Source organism: Ambystoma mexicanum, chromosome 5p, assembly GCF_040938575.1.
Source record: "Ambystoma mexicanum isolate Mex_15411 chromosome 5p, UKY_AmexF1_1, whole genome shotgun sequence".
Taxonomy (NCBI): Eukaryota; Metazoa; Chordata; class Amphibia; order Caudata; family Ambystomatidae; genus Ambystoma; species Ambystoma mexicanum.
Window position 1 is genome coordinate 1,294,844,841 of NC_090930.1, and position 23,485 is coordinate 1,294,868,325.

The window sequence follows — 23,485 nt, forward strand, 5'->3', positions numbered from 1 at the left end:
AGAGCGTTGGATGTAGTGTGGGCCCCTACCCCAGAAAGACTTGTGGACAATGCAAAGGGTCTTGAACTTGATCACTTGATCTTTGCAGCCACCGGGAGTCAGTGGAGAGATTTCAGGGCTAGAGAGATATGATCCCTGGGCTTGAGGCCAATGATAAGTCTTGCAGTCTTGTTCTGGATTAGTTGCAGATGACAGAGAGTAGAGGAAGGCAGAAAGAGAAAGAGGCCATTGTAGCAGTCCAGCCTAAAGAGAACCAGGGAGACAGTGAGCTTCTGGTGGAAAGTGAGAAAGGGAAGAGTCCCTTTGAGGAGGAGCAGATTGTAGTGGAACTTCTTGGTGACATCCGAGAAGTGAAGAGAGAAAGAGAGAGTGGCATAGAAGATGACACCAAGGTTTTTTGCCTCGCAGGAAGGTGAAGGAAGAGGGCCCAAGGCGGACGGCCAGAATGAAAGAGGGAAAGCTGGTGCAAGAGCCCAATGAGAAGGATCTCCGTCTTACTGGCATTAAGCCAGAGATCGTTGGAAGGGGCACCAATCCTGATTCGCGGATAAACTGTCAGGAATGAGCGAGAGCGGAGAGGAGGCTGAGGGGAGCCTGAAGGAAAGCTGAGTCATCCACATAACACTGAAAGTTTGAGGAGAAGGTAGAGATCAGGTGGGCCAAAGGGGCCAAGTGGAGGTTGAAAAACCAGGGTGAGAGTATAGAGCCCTGGGGAACATCACAGGTAGAGAGAGGTGGCAGAGAGATTGGGACCAGTTTGGACCTGGGAGGGCGGAGGCGATCCAAGAGGAAGGAGGTCAGTCACTCTAGTTCCTGGTCTGTGATGACCAGGTTCTCACAGAGTCGATTGATCAGGATGGCGTTGTTGACCGTGTTGAAAGCAGAGGAAAGAAGGAGGGTGAGGATAGAAGGAATGCTGGAATCAAGGCTAGAGAGCAGATCTTCACCGGTGTTCAGGAGAGCAGTTTCAATGCCTCTGGCAGCTCTGAAGCCAGACTGCTGGTCATGGAGATAACCAACATGTTCAGTGTAGAGAGTAAGCTGGGAGATGGCAAGCTTTTCCAAGAGTTTGCCCAAGAAAGGGGTGATGGAGATTGGGCAATAGGTTTCCGGGCAGGTAGGATCAGCAGACGGCTTTTTGAGGAGTGGGTGCACAAGGGAGTGCTTAAGGGGAGAGGGGAACATTCCAGTGGCTAAAGAGTGATTACAGAAATCGGCCAAGGCTGCAGCAAGGGTGTCAATATGGTCCTTGATGGTTCTGGAGGAGCAAGGGAGCACCTGTTTAGACAACGCTTTCATAGATCGGACGTGTCTAGAAACCTTGTCAGGGGTTGCCAGAGACAAAGAAGAAAATGGAGGGGGAGAGGTAGAGATGGACAAAGGGAGCCGAGAAAGGAAGAGGGAGAGGAAGAGGAGTTAGAGGACAGGGTGTCCTGAGATTTAGCGGAGAGCCGTACAGAGGGCCTTGGAGGGAACAAGAGAGTAAGAGACCACAACAGGATTGACCAGTTCTTTGCAGATTTTAAAGAGTTTGGCCGTGTTGGTAGAGGCCGCGGAGATGCAGGCTTTAATGTGTCCTCTCTTCTTGATGAGTGTTATTGCTTTCACTAGCATTTTTGTGCAACCAGTCTAGGTATGTCTAAATGTGGCCTGGCATGCTTTACTGTAATTATGTTACTTGTCTACACTGGCCTACATTGTGCAGCCAGTTGGACATGTTTTCATTGTGGCATGGCATTTTTGATAGCAAAGCATTAATGTTCCTGTGCACTGTTGGTGACTTACATGTATTGGAACAGTGTTACCCTACAAAACAATTGCAAACACTGTGGCTTTATAGTCAATTTTTCTCAGAAAGTGTGCTGTATATTGCATTAAAATACATATTTACATCTTTCTCCTAGTGCAGTGTGTGGCATACCCCTTCAGCAGCACGTTCGTGTATATTGCGCAAGCGTGACAATCTAGGCCGGCCCAGAGTGTGGCGCGACCCGTGATTTGTTGCCGAGTTGGGGGGGCCCCCTCAGCATGGCTCGCAGGGGGGCCCCCACATTTTGTGTTACGCCACTGGGCAGGGTGAGTAGTTACCTGGGCTCAAGGGACAGATGGTGGCCAGGTGCACAGTGCCAAGAGAGAGCAGATCAGCAGGGGAGAGGGTGAGTGAAGGCAGAAGCAAAGAGGAAGCTCTTGAGGTGCTTCTGAAACCAGAGATGGTTCTCCTCAAGTTTTACAGTGCCAGGGAGGCTGTTCAGAGGGAAGCCCCAGTCGAAGATAGAGGTGCTTGTCCGTATAGGCATTTGTGCACAATTGTGCTGGTTTTAAAGCGTACTCTGGCCTCTACTGGCAGACAGTGTAGCTCCCTCCTGTGCACAGATACTGGGTCGCTTCATGCGGTGCCTTTAATAATCAGGACTGCATCATTTTGCAATGTCTGGAGCTTTTTAATGCAGCCCTTGCCTGCTCCGTCCAGAAGTGCACTGCAATAGTCGAGCTTAGGCATTATTACAGCTTGGACGAGTGTGGTACAATTTGCCAAGGAAACATAAGGCTTTACTAGTTTAAGCAGCCTTAGGTGATATTGATATTTGTTCACAATATTGCATACATGAGCTTCTGCACCAAGGGATGGCTCCAAGGCGACCCCCAGGGTCTTGACCCTTGATGCTATTTTTATATAGTGTCCGTCTACGGTGAAGTCTTCCTACCGTGTGGCCAATTTAGCATGTGACCACGTGGAACCAAAGATCAAGAACTCAGTCTTGCAAGGATTAAGACAGAGTCCATTTATTGTCATCCAAATTTGGATGGATTTATAAATTTGTTTCACGCTCTCTAAATCGTTTTCGTATTGGTATCTGTATTCCATTTCTGGAAATGAGCAGGTCGTCTTATTCTGAAAGGTGATCTGCACATTTCTGGGAAACTGTGCTGTAGTGCAAGTGATCCATGGGCCAGCCACCTTGAATACATAGTGTTGGGACTATGATACTGACCGTAATGTATCCCACATGGGCAGTTTGTTGTGCAATGAGAGTAACTGGCAGCAGTTTTAGGGAAATTGGACATGAGATGGACAGTTTTAGAGACAATAATGGTGACGTAGGACATTTCTTGCTGACATGTGCTGCAATATGTGAAGATAGTGGGCAATGATGGTGGAAGTAGAACTTAATGTTGTAATGCTTCATGGCATTGGCCAGATCTGGGGCAATATGAGTATTTTGAGGTGGTTCAGAGGGGCAAAAGATGTGAAATTGGGCAGTTCTTGATTCATTGAGAGTGCCATGGAGGCAATTCTTGGCGCAAAGGGACATTATATGGGGGCATTCCTGGGCCAATACAATTAACATGGGCAGTTTCCTGTGGCAATGGGACATGGTATAGGGCAGTTGTTAGAAAAATGAGCATGGCAAAAGGCAGTTCTTAGGGCAATGGGTCATGACATGGAGCAGTCCTTGGGAAAATACTGTTGACAGTGAATCTTGTTTGGGGCAGCACCTAGAGAAATTAGTGTTATTGTGTATTCATGTGGCAAAGTGGTGTGGCAGGAAACTGTAATGTTAGCAATGTAAGTGCAGTCAAGTCACTTTAAAGGATCGTCCCTTTTTGTATTATTTTTTGTATTATGTTGTATTATGTTGATTTTAGGAATGTGATCCTTCTTGTATCCTTCTTGTATTTTATTGTAATATATTGGTGATATGTGTGTTAATGGTCTATCTGAATGAAGCACTTAAGAATGACTAATTTGCCAATAAAAAGGCCCCATATATTTAATAAAAACCAAAATACATCAGTGAATACATGGGCAGGGCCATAGAATTTCAGAAAGTGAAGCAAGCAGGAGTGAACCAGCTGCCCTATGATCACGTGACTGATGCGGCTAAGCTCTTGTTTTTGTGAATTTGACCCACAAAGGAACCAGGCACTATATCCTTGTGACTGTGAGTCGAGCCATGCAGTGTCTTGGCACTATATCTTTGAGAATATGTTATGGCTAGAAAATCTATCAGAAACCAGTATAACCATTGGAGAATACCCCATACATTGTATATGTGGACCAATCTGGACACCTTTTTACTTACCTCAATCCCAGCAGAAAACGACTTAGTTAGGTAGTGAGTAGAAACCCCTGCACCACATAGGCATTTCCCAAGACTCATTTTTGCCTGGAAGAGCAAACTGAAGATCCCTGGGAAAAACATCTCGAGGAGAGAGGTATCTCATCAGTCTACAGAGGAAGTGCAGAAAGACCTTACGGGGGACCCTAACCATTTATCACCTAACGCATCTACTATCTTATAATTAGGATGATTCCCTGGAGGAACATCAAATAGTCTGCACGTATACCTCCCACATCACATTTGTGAATACACTAAGGCTAAATCCATTGTTGTGTTTTGCAGTTCTGACTGTCATCAAAGTTTTCTGGAGACAAAGTAGATGCCAATTGATAATATGTTTAACTGTAGAAACATTGGCATAAAGAATGTTGATGAAACCGACATGACAATAATCGGGACAGTTTTCAATGGCTTGGCAATGAATTAATTACCACAATGATAATTCAACTGACAAGTTAGCAGATAGAAAATATTTTACAACCTACATGTGGTGGCAACACATGTTAAGCTAATTTGGTTTATTTTTGTTTTATATTCTAGAAGTTTTGATTGCATTTTACTAATTTGCACTTGAACAAAGATGTTGATTAAAAGATAAATCAACGGGCACAATGCTTAAAAATGGGTACAGTTCTTGCTGGCATAAGACTTGTGATTGTCATTTAGTTTTGTAGTATGAGTATCTGTCACTCCCCGCTTCAGTAGCATATCACACATATATATTGGTCTAATGTGTATCCAACGTTTATGCTGTATAAGGTACATCATTCACTGAAGGGAATGTAAAGGATTTGCTGTGCCAAAATGCCCCTCTGTATTGTTAATGACTTGCTATATGAGTTACTTGAATATTTCATGGGTTCACCTCTAGAACATCCCACAAATCATATCCAGCGAGCGAGCAGCAGAGGGTCTGTGGAGCAAGTCTGTTTTCCCTTTCTGAAGATTTGGAGGCACATCACAACAAAGGCTCCACCCGGCACCGTATGCACCGTACGCATGTGGTGTGCAAGCTGTGTGCAGTTTTACCAGCGGAGCATCTGTGTAGCAAGACGGTTCCTCTTTTCTGGAGATTTGAAGGCAGAGCACTACACAGTCTGCACCTGGCGTGGTATGCAAGCTGTGTGCAGTTTTAGCAGCCGAGGATCTGTGGAGCAAATCTGTTCTTCCTTTCCCAGAGATTTGGAGGTGGAGCACTACCTGGATGGTGACATCGCTGAAGGTAGGTATTTCTGAAGCAGATGGCCCTGAGAGAGAAGGTTGTTCTCACCACTCCACAGTGGACTGCTAAGCCTCCTGTCTCGGGTCCAGGTATGCACCCTGCACATCCCTCTAGGTACCCCAATCTGACTACATGGGCAGGCCTGCAATTACCTCTCCCTCCTTCTCCTCCTCCTCCATCAACCCTGACACGCCCCATGGGGTCTCAATGCCTTGACACTGCTGGGTGTTTATGTCACCACCACCCTGTATTTTGCTGCTGAGGTGTCCACCGCAAAGTTTGGTTCCTGGGATTTTGCTTCAGCAGCATTGTCATCTGAATGGGATGTTCCCCCAGGCAAAACGTCCTTACAGGAAGTGGATACAACTGGGCGTGCCTGGGTCTGCACCTGCGTCTGGAGGACTTGGCACTGGGATCTACATCCAAAGCACAGGTCATACTCTCTTCTTCAGTCATTGCAACTGTGTAAAAGAGAGCAAAGAAAATAGAAATTATTCATAAGTACCTATGCATGTGTATTCTCCTCATTTGTGTCAGCAGCATGTGGTCACCATTAGTCAACAAGCACAGGCCTACGCTCTGAAATCAGGAAGAAGACAGTCTTGCAAGTGAAAGCAAAATGACAAGTCACACTTATGAGACAATCACATGTGAACAAAATACATTGATGTGTGGTGTGGAGGCATCGTGAAGCAAGACACAGGCAACAGATTCAGGTTTCAAAACAAACACTTATATGCCAGGATGGAAAAAGCCCTAACTTGCCCTATGCAAAGGTGGAATCTTCCTACCTATATGAAACTAAGGAAAGTCTGAGTCAAAAGGTTCATTTTAAGAATCTTTCTGTGTCCAAAACCTATACTTGCCCTAACAACTGATCTATACAATGTACAGGAATGTCAGCAACCAAAAGAAACAGTGTTCAACATAGAGTTCTCAGCTTCTTCCAGCTCTCAGCTTCCTTTCAGCTCCATTCCCAAAGCATAAAATAGTTCCAACTAAAGGTCTTAAAGTTACCTTTTTCAAGTTTGAAGTGACAGTTTTAACCAACACTCAGGACTACCTTCCCAAGTTCCAAGTAACACAGCTCTAAACACAACGCACCTCGAGGCTCTGTCCTCTAGACAGTAAATACATGAGATCTCAGGGTTACCTTGCCCAAGATTCAGTTTCATTAACACAAAAAATGTCCTTGGTCTTTTTCACACTTGCGCCCTCTTGTGTTGTTGGTCTTCATGCATTATAATTTTCACACAATTTAGTATTCAATATTTCTTTATTTTGGTTCAGGTTTAGAGTTTCATTGCTTTTACAATGCAGGGTACCCTGGTTTCACTTGTATTTGGTTTCCATGTTAAAGCTCCAATACTTTCAAAGGTCATTAACTTTTAGGATTCAGTATACAGTTGTTTTTCACTTTTAAGGTTCAACATACAGTGGTGTTAAAGTTTAATTCATTTCTGAACTCAAGATGTAACCGTTCTGCTTTTGGGTAGAGTTTTCATTCTGTATTCCATAAAGGTGGGTTGCCCTTATAGCACACTTTTAATTCAACCATTGTTTAATAACGCTTCTGGTAGAGTTTTCATTCAGTTTGGTAAACAATAAAGGTGGGTTGTGCTTATAACACATGTTTAATTCAACCTGCTGTTAAATAACACTTCTGGTAGCGTTTCTATTATGTTTGGCACTCAATAAAGGTTGGTTGCACTTAACACACACTTTCAATTCAACCCGTCGTTTAATAACTCTTTAGTTTGCTTTAATTGCAGAGGCCACCCCTCAGAGAGTTTTGAAAACGTGTTTCCTTCAACACAAGTCCACTGCGATACACAGTATTCCGGGTACTTCACTAGATAACAATGGTTCAAAGCAGAGACCCACGAAAACCTGTTTTCTCAAACACGCGACCACTGCGATACAAAGTATTTGCTTAGAAGAAAAAGAGTTCAAACCCATGTGCACCGGATTTCTTACTTGACAGAAACTCACTGGTCATGTTCACAGCCTTCCCAGAAGCCTGGATCGTACTGCCTTCTGGGTTTGAGTTCAGGGGCCCAGCTCCTGCCTCTCAGGCAATTCTGTGGCGACCTCCCGACACATGGTAATGAGCAACTTGACCACAAGAAAAAGGGACATCCTCTCCACTTGGCTCCATTCAAAATGTTCGGACTGTTCCACAGAGCCCCAGCTCCTATGCCACGCTTCAATAGATCCCCTCTCTCTGCAGACCTCAGTGTCTTGGCGTGTTCGTCATATAAAGCTCCCTGCTGCTTTCACCAGCCTTCTAGCTGCTTTTCCGGTCACCCCTTTTTCTGGTGGGCTGGTCTCCTTTTATACACCTTCAGCTCCCTAACAGGCTGCGTGTGTATGGCTAATACGCCCTACCTGACTACAATTAAAGGGAAATGCCTGACTTGCACTACTCTTAGCAGGCATCTTCCTTGTTACAGTACCAGATTGGTAAAGGATTGTAGTATTCATTGCTCACAGTTGCCTCTTCTTCATCCCAGTGCTGTCAGGGCCTACATGTGGGGAAACAATGGGTGGTGATTTGCATTAACCTACAGAGGTCGGGGAAGGGTTTGGTTGGTCATTAGTGGGAAACGGAAGATCCCATGTCTTGCCTGTGGGACCCTTATTCTTTCTCACCATCTTTGTTATTTCCCCTGATGTTATTTTGACCAAAGGTAATGGGGTGACCATATCCCACAACGGCTTCTGGGACTAAGGGTTCATCAGGAAAGGGGAAATACTCTGTCTCACCTAAGGACATTACATTCCTATTCCCCTAGAATCCTCCACCCATACGATCTTCCCTTGCTACTCCCCTTCCAGGGTGGGGATCCAAGAGAGATGGCCTTTCCCTGGCCACCTGCTCAGAGGATCCCAGAGGAATAGGGTAACCAGTCATTTGATCGAATACAAAGGATCGAATGACAAAAATTTGTGTCAAAAGGATTGAAAAACAATTTTTTAGAACGCATTTTTTTATGTTTAGTTTTAAAAAAATGTAATATAGTTAAAAAAAAATGTTTTTTAAAGAAAACTTGGGGTTGGGGGCAGAGCCCCCCCATAAAATAAAATGCATTCAACCCTTTTTTTTCCGGTCCTTTTGACTCAAAAAAATGCCATTCGATCCTTTGTATTTTGACCCTTTCACCTATAACCGAAGAACAGATGTGAGAACGCCCTCAGGTTTCTCACAGTGGCAAAATATACATGACAACTTTGTTCACAGCACAATAACAATGAAGAAGTGACCCAAGTGAATCCTCAAGGCAGGGCCATGGGAAGAGAATCTGCCACATGTGTCCGTAGCACCATAGGCACATCTGCATTCACTCACACTTTGCAATATGCACCCCTGACAGTCCAACATGAAATAATGCAATGCGTACATATACCTGTTGCTGAGGATCAAACAGCAATCCTGTTGCTCCGAAAACAAAACAATTTCATGATGATTTACCATGTATGCCCCCTCATTCAGTGGCTTACAGGTGCCAATGTTGATCCAGATAGCCTAATGCCCTAAATTGCCATGAGAAGACATACAAACACATGTTTTAGTCTCAGCTGCTGAGTGTATATGATGCAATCCTCATACCCAATTGAACAACCACTAGAGAAGGCATGCATGAATATACCTCCCACGCCCTCAAGATCTCAATCTGTGTAGTATTCCTGTCTGAGGCCGTACTGTCAGCATCTCACATTGCATGCACATGTGTATACTTTGTCACCAAAAGCTGCCAAAGCACATTCCTACACCTATCCACTTCACAGATGTGTGCAATTGCATAGTTCCACTGTTGGCAGGAGGCCGCATGCCATTTAAGAATTGTGCAAATCACATGTCCATGAAAACCACTAACTTGCTCAATTCATACATTACTATACAGGACATACTGAATCTGTGAAAATGTTCACGCTAAGAGTACTCACCAGCTCCTTGGATTAGGGCTTGCAGGTCAAGGACCTGGGTATGGACCGCTGGGTTGATGCTCTCCAGGATCCAGAAGTGAAGGGGTGTCACCTAATGGCAGCCTGCATTGTGCACCTCCACGGAAGCACCTGTCTCAAGGGTCATCTTTGCCTTCTCCTGGCTCCAGATCCTAAGGATGACCCAATGCTTCATAGCATTATCCACTGTATGAACTGCCACCCCCTCCTCATTGATGGCACCTGTGATATCAACCCAGATCTTCTGACGGCCACATGTCCCAAGCTGCTTCTGCATGCATCATAATGGGCCAGGACCTGTTTATCCAGGATGCCAAATTCTGCACCAGAGAAGTTGACACCCTTCAGCCACCCCACCTTGGGGGTACTGGTCGATGTACCTGACATAGTGCACCTGAGGCTAGTGGGGTGAGCTGGTGGGCTGAACCTGGACCCTGGACCCTGACTACTTGTACTGTACTGTGGAGCTGTGTTGGTGTTATTGAAGTTTAGAAGTCCAGATGAGGTGGTCACAAATCCTGACAAGAGAGCCAAAGAAGAACAGGCAATGGCAGAATACAAGGCGCTCCAAGGCAGTGCTAGCATAAAGCAGCCAGGGACACACTACCAGGCAGCAGAGGATGTAGAGGTATGGAGGCAAAATACAGAACATGGTAGAAGAAACAGCAAGGCACAGGTGTCTCCACTTCATACACAAGGCAGTAGTGACAAAATCAGAGGAATGGCACGATGAGTGTAATTTCCATGCCACACACAGTGCAAATATGTGCGCATTATGCTGTAAATAACATGCTGTCAAGTACCCCCAATGTGCATGTACTTTCCCTGGTGTGTGCAAAGGCAGAGATATTTGGGGTTACCAAGTGTAATTCCTGGCGTGCGAGGAGGCAGCGATTCCTTACAGATGGTAAAAAGGCATGTGAGCATGTTGAACCACCATTCAGGTCTTACACAATCTGGCAAAGGGGGTGATGGGGATGCTGGCAACACAAAATCCTGAAAACTTTATACATGCACCTGTTGCGTGTATGCATGTATGAAGTTGGAAATGGTCTCTGCAATGAACCATGAGACTCCATTTGTATCCTATTACTTCTTCCACTCACATGCATATCTGGCTGTATGTATGATCCCCTACTCCTCAACTCTGTGGCTTGATTCATGACCCAAAGTGCCCCGACAGGTTTACACAGAGCATTTATTGTTAGCCACCGGTGCATTCCCCAGTACAGAATGCCCAGTTCCTAAGTCTGATGCATGTGTGGCAAGTCCTTTTGTTTATGTATGCTACTGATTTTGAATATGCATGTTCAAGTGGTTATGTGAGCGCCTGAATATTGTTGTCTGACTTTGTGCAGGTGAAGACACAGCAGATGAGGAGCAGGAGGGGGGGGGGTGGAGGATGAGGCACAACCATTCACCAGCACAGCCAAGGGTGTTGTGTCTGGTGAGATTCCTGTCCTGTTGTAGGTCACAATCATCAGCCCTGGCGACTCACCTTCCGGTGATGCAGCTGAATCAGATGTGGAAGACATGGTGGAGCACCTTAAGTTCCTAGAGGTTGCTGAGTCTAAGGAGGAGAGCCAGGAGACCCTGGGACTGGCTTTGGAGAGGTCCACTTCAATGGTTGATTCTGTGTCTGCAACTTTGCGTCGCACCAGCCAATGACAGTGCACTCACTTCAGCAAGACCTGGCTCCAGCATCCTGGGAGGGTAGGTCACGTATGTGGTGGATGTGTGCCTGCTGGAAATTTGGAATCGAATGTGTAGTTGCTACATGCAAGTGCCCAATGGGGTGAGGTCCTGCAAGAAATTACGTGTGGCATGCATCGCTTCATGGGAAATGTTAACTCCTTCAATCTCGCACTTTCTGCTGAACTACGCCTAATGCAGCAGGAAAGCAGAGAGGACATACAACACCACAGATTGGTGACTCACAAGGATGTTTCCAGCTTGAGGTAATCCCTGTGTGATGAGTTTTTGGCCTGAAGGGACGCCTTGCGAAAAGAGATAACCACCTTGAGGCAAACCCTGCATATAGAGTTGTTGGCCTGGAGGGCTCTCCACCACCAATAGATAACTGCCTTGCATCAAAATCTCAACATGCAGTTGGAGACAACAAAGGTCACTATGCATGCTGAGTCTTTGGCCACTCACGATAGCTATCATCAGGACCCTGTGCAATTGGGGCCCCCATGCAAGCATATCTCTCATGAATGGCCTTAGCCAATGAGGACCAGGCTTTGGCATTGCATGGTTAGATTGCACCATCCCAGGATCCACCACACGATGGGAGTTCCAACTGAAACATGCTCTATATGCCATTGGTCATGTCCCTGCACACCACTATCCTCTTGCCACCACCACCCCATCTTCATGTACCCTGGTGTCCTGGAGTATGTGAATGGAGTATGGCTTTTTGTCTGATTTTTCAATTTCTAAGGTGGACTGTTTGCTTTTTGTACTGTGACAGGGATATAGTGATTTAGAGGGAAGGGAGTCAAATGCCCATGCTACTGGTAACATTATTGAGCTGGGGGACTGGGCATGCACAGTGAAGTCAACTGACATGATCTTGTGGATTGCTACAGCCTCCCCCATACAGGTGAACATTCCATTCTGCATTGATGTCTATATGTGTAGCCTGACAGACAAACTCCTCTAGTGAGTCCAAACAAATGTCCAATGTCATTTCAGATTACTTGCTTTACCCAGTGCCCACACTCCCTAAAAGAACCCCCCAACACCTTATTTCCACCCAATTCTCCATACCTACTGCTGGACACTGACCCTTCTAGCACCAATGTGTAGGACCAGTGTAAGGTGGAAGTGGTGAGGGATGTCCAGCCCAACTGCAGTGCCACCAGGTAAGGTTGTGCACTGTCCTACCTTAGCATGGCTGATAATATATGCATCCCAATTGTGTCATGATGTGGCACACATAGGTTCGAGCATGTACATTAGATTGTGGTGAACATTTGGTGACAGTTGTGCCACTAAAGATGTGAGTTGTCCTACAGAATTGTGTGCATGCATGTCTCCTTGATCAGCTATGCATGTTCTTTGTGTTACTGGTTACAGCTCCACAACATACTGCTTGGAGTCAGTCAACTCAGGATGTTCCTGTGCACGTTTTTGGTGATGCATAATACTGTCACTTCTTTTTTTGTGTGGCATTCATTTTCTACCCCTATTATGTTAGCCTTGAATGCCATCTCCTGAATCATCATGTCAAGTAGCCACTCCATGATGCATGTGTATACGACACACCTGACTCTCACAATCCACGTAAGAGAATAATCAAGATGACAAGTATGCTTGTGGATGATGTATGAAGTATGCTGTGCATTGCTGGTGAGGTGCGGATGTGAGAGGCCTAATGGTTCATGCCACATGTGTAATGTTGCTGATGTGTTCATATCAATGTGTACCAGAACTCTTGATTTTGAGGGGTGTGTGATCTTACATCATGTATCCACATTTGTGCAGTCTGTGAGTGGCAACATTGCTTGTGGAAGATTTGAAGAACATCTTTATGATAGGACATGGGACATGTTGAGGGTATCATAGACATGCATGAGGAGGGGGAGGGTGGGTAGCATATGACCATGGAGCAGTGCAATACCAAGCGGGGGAGGTAACAGGGGAATGCAGCTCACCCTGTCTCAGGTAGAGTGTTGTTTGGAACTTGTGTAGAGCCATGCGTTATGATATGTCTTCATTTTGCAGAAGAGTTAACATGTTCTTACAGGAACTGTGACTGTGAGGGTAGAGTCCACTGTTGTGGGGAGGTATTATACATATTTCCTAGAATGTGCTAACTGGACCTGTCTGTTGGATCACTCATTATATAGAAGCAGAGTGGACTACACCTGTCCTCATTTCAGTTGTGGTATGGGCCTAAAGAGATGCTGACTATGTGATTTGAAACTTTGCATTGACTACAGCCCAACAGTCTTGTAGATGATGCAGCATGAATTGAAGGTGTAGTAGACTTGCAATGGTTCAGAGTGCAGGTATATGGGTGTACGCCTCATGTGTCCTCATTTGCCGAGTACATTGACAGTTGGTGCAACTGCATGCAGTACACTTATCAGGGATAGGAGGTTGGCACACAGAAGGGATTAAATAGGGATGTGTGAAACTTCAAAGTTGGAGAACAGCCAGGGAAACTGCTCTGGACAGGGTGATGTTACTATTATTTGAAATCAGATTTAACTGTCATTTATTGGCACATGGCCAACTCTGCCAGCTTCCTCTTCCTATTTGCACATAAATGAGTGTGTAGCATGCAGCACGTGATGCGAGGGTCAAAATGAAATGACACCTGACACGTTATGATACATACTGCAGATCTGGGTGATACATGCCATTTACTGGTAGGACACAAGGAAATTGTAATCTGCCTATCATGTGTCCTTTCAAAATTAAGTCTTACCTGCCATATGCATCTGCTTGTGGAGCCGTCCATTGAGACTTGGCTGTAGACACTGAAGGTGAGAAATGTGTATGTTTTGCACAGCATCTAGGGGAGGATCAACTCTGTGACACATTAGGCCAGGCACCTAATATGATATATACCTGTATTGATTTAGACATCCACAGACACTGCACAAGTGTGAGGACACACACACCTGACATCCATCCATTGGTGTAGTAGGAGTGGCCATCCTCACATTGTGTGAGTGCTGTTGCAAATTATCGTGAGTTGCATCTTCTGTTGTACATGCTATGATACCAGTGGCAGAGGTGGCCCCACTATTTGTTTTGTACAGGGACGGAACAGGGCCAAGGGGATGATGGGAGCTACAAGCCAGTAGAATGTTCTTGTTTGCCCAAAGGCATTCTTGCAGATGGATGAAGGAGTGATGGTGCATGTTGCCTGTGAGTTGGCATTTGTTTCTGAAGAGGTGGGGTGAGCACAGGTACTCTCTGCAGATGGCATCCTTGATCATTGTACCTCTTGCTGTTTATAGTGTGAGTGTTTCTGATCCATGGCCATAGGTGGTTTGGGTTGACAAATTTGTTGAAAGCTTAGACATATGGTTCACATGAGTTGTCTTTCACTATGGTTGGCATGTGTAGGATTGTCATACTCCATGCATTCGGTCGTTCTGAACTCAGCCATTGGGTGGCAGATGCCAAACAACACCAGGGAGGTCGTAGTACATCTGCTGCCACTCATTTTGGCTGTCCTGTCATAGGTGGGTGATCTAGCAATCGCATCAGTTTGGACTTCATAAGGCAGGCACCGCCCTTCGCCATCAGTGTTGTGGGAGTTGGCACAGCATGTTGTACATGTAAGTTTAATTTTGGCAGTGATGTGTTGAGGCATGTTTGGAAGTGCTGATGTGTGCACGCTTGCACATCGGGTCCTGGAGGGCATGCAGTGCACTTAGTCATGCATGGATCTTTCGACACTGCACTGGGGCCAGGGACAGCAAGATAGTGTGTGGCCAAGCAAATATGGGACATGTCTGCTGGGCAAACAAGATGTTGGGAGCTGTTACCTGCTGGGCTGCATTACCTGTTGGACATAGCTTTTCAAGCACAACCTCCACATGACAACATGTGGATGTACCTGTGGAGCTTGTCCCTACTTTTTAGTGGGTGCACCAGCAACCTATTACTACCTGTTGCAGTGCAGGCCCAGCCATGACTGGAGGGGCAGGTGAAGGAGGCAAGCATTGCCCATAAGATGGGAGTGTAGGTGAGGACAAGTCTCCATGTTGCCTTTTCCCATTGAGCAGGGCAAGGGGTCAACCATGGATCCATGCATGGCAGTGAGGGCCAACGGGTGTGACTGGAGGAGGTGGTGTAATGGGGGCAAGTGTTATAGGGTGGTTAACAACTAGGGGTGAATAGGTTGTGTTCATTGTTGGTATTTTGAAAGGATATCTTTGCCTTCACAGGCCTCTGGGAGATGTTGTCACACATTCGGCAACCTGCTACTGCTAATTCCAAAATGTCTCTGACTGTTTAATGTCTGGCTTATCTACCTAGCATAATCAATTAATTGCTTTTGGTAATTTGAAATCTAGATGTTTTTTTTATCATTGCATCCTCAATTTTGTGCTGTAGTCAAGCTGTTTAGCAATTCTGAATCTAGGTGTTTTTAATCACTGCATCCTCCATTATGTGCTATACTAGTGCTGTTTAGTAATTTTTGAATCTAGGGGTGTTTTCTTAAATCACTGCATCCTCCATTTAGGCTGTACTAGTGCTGTTTAGAAATTTTGATTCTAGGTGTCTTTTTAATCAGTGCATCCTCCATTCTGTGCTGTACTAGTGCTTTTTGGCAATTTCAAATCTAGGTGTGCTTTTATTCTGTGCTACTAGGCCACTTGGTGAATTCCCATGCACTGTGCAGCTCATCTGCCTATCTTTCTCTCCACCTCTACTCCCATCGCACTCTCCATCCCTCCTATCTATTTGAACTGCTATTCTATCACTTATACTTCCTCTCACACAAAGTCTGGAAGAAGAAAGTTGAAGAAAGCTCTCCTGGACTCTAATCCAACCTCCTATCACTGACACCTACATCAATGCCACTTCCAGACAGACTATTACCTACATCCTCTTCTCTGTCTACTCTCCTTACCAATGCACCCCCATCTGTACTGCGCTCTCTCCGCTTTCTCCTCTTCTTCCATAAATGGTTGCACTAGGTGGGAAGAACTCCTTGCATACTTCTCATCCTCTAGATGTATCATTAATGTCTGCCACAATGGCACTATCATGGCCCAAGGTTCTCAACCTAGTCTACTCCTTCTCAACCAGCACTTGCCTTCTCTCATAAACCTCTTCTCTTCTCCTGCCATCTCTGCCATCTCGGCTTATTCTCCCCTCACATCTCCACCACCACCAATGGGACTACCAAGCCCCTATACACCCCCTCGGAAAACCTTCAAAGGTGGTAATCAGCTTCATTTAGCTACTCTTTATGCTCGCTCCACTGTCAAAAACTCCTCTGACATCTGTCTCCTTCTTGAAGACTTTGACCTGGATGTCCTCTGTTTTACAGAGTCATGATACAATGCTTTTGACACTCTCCATCATTCCTATTCCATCCTGCTCCTCTTTTGAATGCCTCGTCTGTAGACTTGGGGTCTCGCCTACTTTTTCTCTCACCCTCACCACCATCTACAGACACCCTGGCCCTATCTCCCTCTTCCTTTCTAAATGGGCCATCCTTGCCTCATCCCTTTGAACCCCTTCTTCCAAACTCCTCCTCCTTGGTGACTTCAACATCCACCTCGACTCTCTTGAACCATCCACCTCTCAGTCCTGGGTCCTCTCTGAATCCCTCTCTCTCGTCATTCTTCCTTCCAGTCTGCCTCACTCTGCGGCCACACTCTGGATGCCCTCATCTCTGGTGACATCCCAATCTCTAAAACAGACACCACCCACCTCTCCTGGTATGACCACTCTCTCCTTTCCTCCTACATGGGGCCTCAATGCTGTCTATCCAAGTCAGCCCCTGCACTTCCAACCTCCTTCGCTGCTTTGACGACCAATGAAGCGAGTGTCAGCTGATAATTTTTCCTCCACCTTCATCCCCCTCCGACCCCCACTTCCGACTCTTCCTCTGACTCTGTCCTTGCTAACCTGCACCTTGCCATCTCTAACATCATTGACATTCTTGCACCTGCCGAGAGGCTCCATGTAAAACCTGCCACCAAGAAAAACAGCTGATACGACTCCGATCTAGCATCTCTGAAAAGTAAGTGCAGAATTGCCGAATGGAAGTGGCATATCTTGGGCTTATCCTCTGTCAAACTGGCCTGCTGCCTGTTCCAAGGCAATATCGCTTTTCTATCCACTCCAAGAAGTGGAGCCTCATCCAAGCCCGCATCTCTGGAGCCACTAACAACACAGCCAAACTTTTCAAAATCTGCAAGGAACTCCCCAATCCACTTGCAGTCTCCACCTCTCTCCAGGCTCTCTGCACTGCATTGTCCTCCACTTCACATCCAAAATGCAGGACATCCTGTCCTCACTCTCCTCTACTCCCATCTCCTCTCTCTCGCCTGCTCTCATGCCTCCCCTGGCCGCCCTCCTGCCACCCCCATCACTCTCCTCCCTACTGTCCATTGCATCAGACAAGTTCTCCATGAAGGCCTCATCCAAACAGGTGCTCCCCTACTCCTCCAGAAGCATCAAGGATAACATCTCCTCTCTCGCCCCTGCTCTTGCTGACTTATGTAACCACCCCTTTCCCGTTGGCACCTTCCTTCTATCCCTGAAGCACTCTCTTGTGCACCCTCTCTAAAAAAAGCCATCTGCTGACCCATCCTGCACAGCTAACTATCGCCCCATCTCTATTACCCGCTTCCTGGGTAAACTGTTGGAAAAGTTGTTCCCTCCCCAGCTGACCCTCCACACTGATCTTGTTGGTTGCCTTCATGATCATCAATCTGGATTCCGGGCATCCAGTGGCACGGAAACTGCTCTACTGAATCATGCTCGCAAATCTTGACTCCAGCTTTCCTAATGTTCTCATTCTCCTTGATCTCTCCTCTGCCTTTGACACGGTCAACCATTCCATCCCCATAAAATGACCCTGTGACACCCTCAGCATGAGTGACTAGGAACTGGATTGATTGACCTCTTTCCTCACTTACCGCCCTTCCCAGCTGCAACTTTGCCCTTTTTCCTCCACCAACACGCTCTCTACCTGTGGCATCCCCCAGGGCTCTATCCTATTGCCATGGCACTTCAATATCTATCTCGCCTCTCTTGCTCACCTGATCTCCTCCTTCTCTCCTCATGTCCAGTGTTATGCCCATGACGCACACCTTTCCTTCAAACTTCCCTCCTCTTCCTCCTCTCTGATCCCTGAGACTGGTGTGCAGTGATCGATCTCTGTTTTAATGCCAGTAAAATGGAGATCATCCTCATCGGGTCACCTACACCCTTTTTTCGTCTTACCCTCTGGTGCCACAATATTGTGAGGCCAAAAACCTCGGGGTCATCTTCGACTCTGCCCTCTTCTTCCCTTTCTTCACCCCTCTCATCATGGACCATACCAATAACTCCCATTTCTAGCTCCACCTCCTCAGAGGGACTCCTCCCTTTCTCACCTTCCCCCAGAAGCTCGATGCCACCAGAGCTCTGGTCTTCTCCAGGCTGGACTGCTGCAACAGCCTCTTTTTCACACTTTATTTATTAATTTTACAAAATAACCAACAGGTAACTAATACAAGCATTCATGTAATTTCAGAGCTGCAATTATCTTTGTCAATCTCTCTCTTTCCTCCCTTCACCACCTCCAGCTAATCCAGAATAGTTCTGCAACACTTAGTCTTGGCCTCAAGCCCAGGGACCATATCTCTCCAACCCTAGAGTCTCTCCACTGGCTCCCGGTGGTTGCAAGGATCAAATTCAAAACCCCCTGCATCATCCACACGGCCTACCTCAGTTTGGGACCATGCTATCTCCAACTTTTCCTCACTAAATACTCCCCTGCTGGAGCCCTAGGCTGCTCTAACTTCAGCTCTCTGACTTTTAAACACTTCTCCAAGCAGAGAGTGGGGGGCAGGTCTCTCACCTCGGCTAGTGCCCCCCTCTGCAACAGCCTCCCTGATCCACTGAGACCTGAGCCAGACCTGCTGAAAATCTGAAACTGCTCAAAACTCTACTCATCTCTACCTCTTTCTCTCTCTCCCTTCCCTACTAATCACCCCACTGCTGCTTTGACCGGTGGCCTGATCCTCATGAACCTCACATGATCCCAGGGCCCTCTTCCCAGTAAATACCTGCACCCCTCCCCCACTGCACTGCCTTGTGAGCCCCTCCTTGGAGGCTCCACATCCCACTCTTGAGAGTGACCTGAACAAGCACTTAGCCTGAGGTTCTCCTCCTGGGCTCCCCCTAGCACTTCCCATCCAGACCCTCCTCGAGCACTTGTACACTCTTCTGCTCCCCCTTTCATCCCCATCCCCTGCACTTCTCCTCATTGCACTGCACGTCTGAATGCCACAAGGCCTAGTAGGACCACAACTGCATATTTACTTTTTGCCATTGTTATTATTTCCCCTGTTTCCTTCCCATTAGCCTTGTGGCACTTTGAAACAGAATTCTGCTGTATAAAGTGCCTTACAAAAGTACAATAAAATAAAAATAAAAAGAAATTGTGGCTCCTTGCGATTCGGCAGACAACCTCCACTTGTCCACCTCTGCTCCCGCAACTCGAAATGGAGCTTACTTTGTCCAGAGAGGCTCCAGTTCAACCCAGTCACCTGAAACCTCTAGAGAGGACACACTTCCCTTGCTACTTCTGCCTCCCACTGTCTGACACCTGCACAACAAGTCTTCAATGGGCAAGTATCCTTTTAGGCTTTAGAGTGGTCCTGGCGTCTTCTCCCTCCTCTAGTTTCACCTTCAACTGCAAGCATGTCCTGCACTGCTTTCTCCTCTCCTGCTTTTCTTCTCCTTCTAATACTTGCACCTGAGTGGGCTTTTCAAGTCTCTCAGACTCCCTCCTATGTAGGAAATCTACACTAATTAGCTGACAAATCCTACAGCAGTGTTCATCTGCATCCATCTTCCTCATCCCAGTACTGAGGGAATTTGGGACTTGAACTCCCCGCCAACAAAGTTAGTTATTCTAACCTCTTGTACATTGCCTTGTGACCTGACCCCCACCATTTGATCCTTCTGCAGAACACCCCCGCATGGTCGGAATCAGGAACCGTCTGGCTTCCCCTGGTCACAGGAAAAGGGCCCTGGGTCCAGGATTTAGGGCAACAACTACTGATTCATCACTAGTCCCACAAGGTTTCATCCGGTAGCCCGTTAACTTCTATATTTCCATAAAACCTCTCTGAGCACACCTCGCTCCATGCAACATCAACCAATTTTCATTTGGCTTGCAGAAATACCTCAGGCTAACAGCCATCACAGCCATCCATTTATCCTGTTCTGGATGTCAAGTGTTTGCCTGGTGCTCAACCCATCAAGGACAGATTTCACTGAGCTGACCAACAACAATATACACCTTGATATGCAGACCTGACTCTCTGCTATGAACCTCAAGGGCTTCACAACGCGGCTTGACACCTCCCACCAAGTTTCTTGAGTGAGACATCAACAGTCAACTCACATTCAAGCAGCGCATAGCAAGGGAGACAAAAGAGTCTTGGTAGGTACTTTCTCTCATGTGTTAAATGAAGGGCTTCATCCAAGAAAAACAACTAGGATCTGCTGGCCAAGCCATGGTCCTCTCAAACCTGGTTGCTGGCAGAGCCTTTTTGGAAGGGCTTCCTGCAACTACACAGGCACTCTTGAGATGTGTCCTGCATGCTGCAGCAAGATTAATCAATGGACTCTTCATATTCATCGACATCACATCAACCCTCATCAAGCTGATGTGACTCCCGTTGCAGGCAATTATCATGTTTACAAATCTATTGGATTATCAACAATACTCTAACCCTGATGTCCCCAAGCTACCTCACTGGGAAACCTGGCATCTCCAGAGGCCTGAAATCCACCAGAAGTTAGGTTATGTGCAGATTAAAACTCTGACAGTGAAGGAAGGAAATAACCAGTGGACAGGCCTTCTGTGTCTACGCTTCAAGAATGTGGAACTTCCTCCCCATCAACATCAGAGTTTTCACATCACTTTGTGAGTTCAGGATGGAGCTCAAGACCTTCCTCTTCAAGGAATGTCTCCTGCCTAACATGTAGAATGACACATTGTACCCTCCCTGTCGTACCTGGGACTCTCTTGTATGTTCTCCACTGTCTCCTCCCCTGGTAGCTTGTTAGTCCCTTGATGCAAATTGCCCATACTCGTACTACCCTACTTGGTCCCTGCTCCTTTTTTCTCTGCTTCCCTCACTGTGTTGCTTCCACTATGATTATGAGGCACTCTGCTGCTTCCGGAACTTAGGTCCATGGTCAAGTGATGGGCTTTATTATGGTGATGTTGATGTAATAAATGTGGGCCCACATCTTGTGTTTCAGTGTGTCATATGACTCCTTGTGTGTGTGTGTGTGTGAAAATTGATATTCACAGAAGAGCCAGGTGTTTCCAAAGGTTCTAGATGCCACGGCTTGGTGTAAAGGGGAATGGTGCAAGATATAGCTATAATGTATGTATCCTGGGAAATTGGCATTCACATGCATGATGTGTCCCATGGATTCATAGATAACCTGCACATTTATGTAATGCCAATGTTTCCTGGTGCAATATATGTGCTCTGTGCGATGGTGGGGTTGCAGCGCTACATGGGTGCAGTCAATGGTTCCCAGAACACAAGGAAAGTGTGCAGCTGCATAAAATTCCTGGCATAGTCTTTGCCTTGCATATGTGATAGGATGCAGTTCAAGACCTGGTGGGGCACCTTGAGTGGGTGGACAGTGAAATACCTGTAATACACCCCCAACTATGGCTGTGGTACTGTAAGATAGGCCCAAAAACTGATCAATAAAAAACTCTCCAAGGAATCAATAAGGAGTGTACGATTTGCAAGAACAAAAAGGATTTATTACATGCAAATACAATCAGTAGGGTCAGTCAGCTCTGTAGAATTGAAAAAAATCTAAGAACGTTCTCGGTCTGCCCACATTTTAGATGAATATATAAAGACAAAAATGAAAAAGTTAACAGTTGTTATAAATATCAAGAACATGTCCATTCCACACTCCCTATTTGCTAGCCCCAATACACACATTTAACACATCCTGTACAACCCAAGCCATTTGGCCAGTAAACTACCCAGGCCCCTAGGAAATGACCTAATTGTGCAGTCAGCAAACAATACCCATTTTTGATTGTACAATATGATTAATATCATTGGTGCTACAAAGGCCTTTTCTCATTAGCCAAGACAACTTCATGATATGCATGTCCACCAAAACGACCCAATCATGTTGGAGGTCTGAAAAGTGTGACCAGAATATTAGATACAATGGGCCTCATTACGACCCAGGCGGTAAGGGGTTAACGGTGCCGTAAAAGGTGGCGGCGCCGTTAACTCCTTACCGCCTAGTTACGAGGTCCCTTTGCGGGTCCCTACCTTAACGGCTGGTTTTTACCAGCCGTTAAGGATTGGACCCTCAAAGGGACCTTGGAGGTATTTACGATACTGCAATTTGCGGTACCGTAACTACCGCCTTCCCCATTTCCATTGAGCCCTATGGGGGAAAAAATGGGAATGGGGAAGGGCCAATGGTGAATGGGGAATTACCGCCCCGCCAACCTTGGAATGGGGCGGTAGTTCCGCCATTCACCATGGCGGAATCGGTAATATACCGGCGGCAACCATGGCGCTACTAGCACCATGGTTACCGCCTGGGTAATGACACCCTTTCCCATGGGCTCAAACACCTGCAAAATTGGCCAACTACCCCAAGTGGTGGGTTGTTCTGCAACACTTTTTGTGATTCCCATTTTGAAACATGGTGCTTTCCCTTGTACACATCCTCCTAGCTAGCTTATGCTCCACTCTTTGGAAAGGAATTTGTCATGTTTATTTAAGCTACCAGGCCTTTCTTACTAAACCACTGTGAACTGTTAGGGCCGTGTAACATTAACTGATAACTGCGCGCACTTCCATTTTCCTTCAGGGACCTTGGCTATCTGAACTCTCACTGGGGGGGAAGCAAGAATACAATCTAATTAATTAATAGGACAGAAGCTAAGCAATGTGGCCTAGTGCTTCTTACTGAGAGAGAGCTTCAAACTCTAACTGGGCCTGGTTAAAAAATGACAAGGCTCTGGTTAATGTGGCAGGTGGCTCTTATGCTAATAAAAATGTATATTTACCCTACTTAATGCGTGCACTACCTGGTACATCAGCCATATACTTGACACTACCAAAATGTTTATCCTAATGCAATAGTGACACCATTTAATTCCTTCCACTTCAACACAGATATAATCTAATTCAGTGATGCTTGCTAGGAAACTTTTGGATTGTCATAGGCCAAAATGCTAAGTGTAATGGACAGTTGGCCTCATTACGAGTCCGGCATTAACCGAGGCGGTAAAACCGCCTGGTTAACGCCGGACTCGTATTACCATTCCGCCTCCGTGATTCCCGGATTTACCGGGGCATCACAACCCCGGTTTTCCGGGAATCACGGAGGCGGAATGGTGTAAATCCCCATTCCCATTGAGTCCTATGGGACTCAATGGGAATCGGGATCATGGAAACACCGGCAG